We start from the raw sequence: 4,660 nt of genomic DNA on the forward strand, positions 1-4,660 counted from the left end.
TGATTTGTCTTGCTCTATCGTAAGAAATTTGAGGTGTCCTAGTTGTCGAAAATTCCTAAAAGAGTTCTTTCAGGAGTTCCCCGATAATTCCTCTAGAATGTCTACCAGGAGTTCACGCGAACTCATCCAGAAGTTCTCCTAAAGTTCTTCCTTCAGGAGATAATCAGGAATTCCTCCGGAGTTTCCCGGATATTCTCGTTGTGATTCTCCGGGAATTTCTCCAGAAGTTCCCCGAGAATTCCTCAGGCAGTGTTCCGGAAATTCCTCCAGGGATTCTCCAAGAAATCATCCAGAAAGTCTCAGGTGCTTCCTCCAGAAAATCCCAGATAAAACTTCCGGGAATGCCTCCAGAAGTTCTCAGTTAATTCCTTCAGGAGTTCCCCGTGAATTCCCCAATGAGTTTCCAAGAAATTCCTCCAGGATTTACCCAGGAACTCATCTAAAACTACCTCTGAAATTCCCGTGCAATTCTTCCATAATTCCTGCAGGACTTCCCCGAAGGGATTTCTGGAGGAATTTTCCGGAAGAATCCCAAAAGGAATTCCTGGAGCAATCACCAGAGGATCTTCTGGAGCAAATCTCCAAAAATTACTTCTGAGATTTCTCCACAAATTTCTCCGGAGATTCCTCCGGGAATTCCTCCGGAGCTTTCTCCAGGAATTCCTCCGGAGTTTCCTCCAGGAATTCTTCCGCAGTTTCCTTCGGAGGTTTCTCCAGGATTCGTCCGAAGATTCCTCAAGGAATTCCTCCGGAGTTTCCTCCGTAAATTATTTCAAACATTTATCCGGGAATTTCTCCAGAGATTCCTTCGGGAACTCTTCCGGAGATTCCTCCGGGAATTCTTCCGGAGATTCCTCCGAGAATTCCTCCGGAGATTCCTCCAGGAATACTTCCGGAGATTCCTCCGGGAATTATTCCGGGGATTCCTCCTGAAATTCTTCCGGAGATTCCTCTAGAAATTCTTCCGAAAATTCCTCCAGGAATTTCTTCGGAGATTCCTCCAGGAATTTCTTCGGAGATTCCTCCAGGATTTTTTTCGGAGATTCCTCCAGGAATTTCTTCGGAGATCCCTCCAGGAATTGCTTTGGAGATTCCTTCAGGAATTCCTCCGGTGGATCCTCCGGAAAATCCTCCAGGAATTCCCCCAAAGTTTCCTGTAGTATTTTTTTTTTCGGTGATTCCTCCAGGAATTCCTTCGAAGATTCCTTCAGGAATTTCTCCGGAGATGCCTCCGATGAATCCTCGGAGGAATTCCTAGAGGAATCCTCGGTGAAATTCCTGGAAGAATCCACAGAGGAATTCCTGGAGGAATCCTCGGATGAATTTTTGGAGGAATTCATGGAAGAACCCTCAGAGGAATTCCAGGAGGAATCCTCGGAGGAATTCCTGGAGGAATCTACGGAGGAAATCCGGGAGGAATCTCCGGAGGAATTTCTGGAGGAATCTTTGGAGGAATTAATGGAGAAGGATTTTCCCAGGAACTCATCTATAATTACCTCTGAAATTTCCGTGCAATTCTTCCAGAAATCCTGCAGGACTTCCCCGAAGGGATTCCTGGAGGAATTTCCCGGAAGAATCCCCAAAGGAATTTCTGGAGCAATCACCAGAGGATCTTCTGGAGCAAATCTCCAAAAAATACTTCTGAGATTTCTCCAATAATGTCTCCGGAGATTCCTCCGAAATTTCCTCAGGAGCTTCCTCCAGGAATTCCTCCGGAGTTTCCTTCAGGGATTCCATCGGAGATTTCTCCAGAATTCCGGTAATTCTTCCGGAGATTCCTCCGGATATTCTTCCGGAAACTCCTCAGGAAATTACTCCGGAGATTCCTCCGGGAATTCTTCCGGAGATTCCTCCGAGAATTCTTCCGGAGAATCCTCGGAGATTCCTCCAGGAATTTCTTCGGAGATTCCTCCAGGAATTTCTTCGGAGATTCCTCCAGGAATTTCTTCAGAGATTCCTCCAGGAATTTCTTCGGAGATTCCTCCATTAATTTCTTCGGAGATTCCTCCAGGAATTTCTTCGAAGATTCCTCCAGGAATTGCTTCGGTGATTCCTTCAGGAATTCCTCCGGTGGTTCCTCCGGAAAATCCTCCAGTAATTCCCCCAATGCTTCCTGTAGTAATTTTTTCGCTCCTCCTGAAAAAAATCTAATAATGTATTCCTGTATAAATCCTAGAAGGAACTCTTGGAGTGATCCCGGAAAGAATTCCTGCGGGAATCTCCGAATAAATATCTGAGTGAACCACGAAAAAAAAATACTTAAGAAATCCCGGTTGAAATAATTGGAGGATGGTTGAAAAAAACTCCTGGCATACCTCTGGAGAAAACCCTGAAGGAACTCCTAAAAGATCCCACTTTTCATGGAAAGTTTTTTGCAGAAATTCTAATGAAATTCTCAGAGACATTATATGAGAATCCCCGGCGAACTCCTGGTGGATGTACCGATGGAACACCTGGAAGAATTTCAAGAGGATTTTCTGCGAAATCCCAGAGAAAAACCTTCGTACGGAATGCCAGAGGATTCATCACAAAGAATACTTCGTGGATCTTCATAAAATTGCCCGTGAAGCTTTGTCCCAGTATTTCTTCAAGAACACCATGAAATAACCGCCAGAGTCCCAGCAGAATTCCTCTTATCGTAGTCCAAACCCCTAAATTGCAGAATTAATATTTAGTATCTATCCATAGTACCGTAAACCGGGTTGAAATTGATCATTCGGATACTGCATTGTAATCCCATACTAGGAACTCTTAAGCGTCGTAATGAGCTTAAACTTTTTACGTCATGTGGTTCGTAGATGTCGAGAGATGACTGTAGACTTCTCATTTTTTAGAAAAAAGTCAGTTTTGACTTAGTTTTTAAGGAATTTGCAGTGTAATTCTCATTTAGCTGAAATCATTGCTATTAAACAATCGTTTGCTAATAGGACTTCCCGTAAATTCTCTGTTTTAACATTTTTGTGGAGCCTTGGTTGGGAAGTTATGTAGCTAATCAGAACATGACATAGTTAAAAAAAAGTTCATTTTATGATTAAATAGTCATTTATTGTGATAGAAATCACTTATTTCAAATGAAATTGCCTACATTTAGGCGTTTAAGGGGAAATTTAAAAATTTTATTTTGCATTTAAAGTTTTAAATTCACTAGTTGTAAGATTTTAAACGCGTTATTCGGTTTTAGAAGAGCAAAATTAAGCGGAGAAGGAAATTTTCCTTTCCAACCCCAAAGTGGCATTTCTAATTTTTTTGATTTTTGAAGTTATTTAACTTAAAGTTTAAATTTGTTGAACAATATTCTGTCACATGGTTCCATGGAGATCCACTGGGTACTGATTTTACAGAAATTCTTTTGGCAATATTTCAATTGCCACTGATGTTATCAGCAAAAGTTGTTTTAAAGTGATCAATTTGACCCCAGATTACGGTACCAGGCACCTCCTAGAATATGAACGCATTGCTGTCAGATGTGGGACGATGAATGACGAATATTTGTTTGTAGTGCACCCCTGGCAAAAATCCGTTGTTTCGCTCATGCGCAATCGATGAAATTATAATTTAGCGCAAGCAGTTCAATGTTTGCGTAGGATTTACTATGCGAAATGTAAATTTTTCAGAAAAAAAAACATTCCCAGAGGTCGCCCCTTGTCTCCTTAATTCAAATTCATCAACGCTTCTTGTAGACTCAAATTACATGTACAAGATTGTGTAAAGATTTTGGGTGAACTATTCAGTTCATTAGAATCTCTCAGAAGAGTGTGACAGGGTGACAGACTCTCATGCCTACTCTTCAACATCATTCTGGAGGTTGTGATGCAACGAGTCGGGTTTCCTGGAGTTCATTTCTCCACAGACTTCTTCTATGATTTCTCCTAAAGATTTTCCAAAGATTATTACTGGTATTCCTCGAAATGAATGAACAACCAACAGTTATTGCAGGGAATCCTTAAGTATTCCCCCAATAACATCATCAGGGAAGTGTAGTGTTTCTCTAAGCAAGGGTTCCTGTTAAAAATCCTCTTGAAGATTCTCAAGAGATATCCTCTAGACTAAAATTTGAAATTAAGAAATATTTTGAAAACTCCATCGCACCAAATTATGAAGTTTAATGAATTTATAGTTATTCAGGTTGTCCAGGTTAACCGGATGTATCCAAATCTGTAATGAATTTCCCTTTGGGGCAATCCAATAGGGCAATTATATGTGATTGTCACATCGTTGGAAGATGTTGCTTAAATTTGCAATCAATATGTTGTAAACGCATGTTTCCAAATTTGAAACATAAAGGCGTTTCATGCAGCACGCGAGCTTAGGTAAAAAGCTCATCTTGCATGCAATATATTACACAATATTTAGATCGATGCAGCAGCATCGCTTCATGCTTTTGATCTGGTTGTGATGTGAGTTGGGCTAGTGAGCTTATGCAATGCCAGTGAAGCTTTAAAATTTCTGATCTCCCTGTTTTCCTTTTCTTTGGTCGCCTTCTTCTTTTTCAATCTTATTCTATTTCTCAATTCTATGCTTATTCCACATTTAGTGTTCTATGAGTACTTTCACAGCTATTAACTAAGAGCATTCTTTGCTAATGGGACATTTACCATCCTATAGGGTAATTTTCCAATTGTTGCACGGCCGAAAATTCGCCAATTGTTACACACCTCAT

Source organism: Aedes albopictus, chromosome 3, assembly GCF_035046485.1.
Source record: "Aedes albopictus strain Foshan chromosome 3, AalbF5, whole genome shotgun sequence".
Taxonomy (NCBI): Eukaryota; Metazoa; Arthropoda; class Insecta; order Diptera; family Culicidae; genus Aedes; species Aedes albopictus.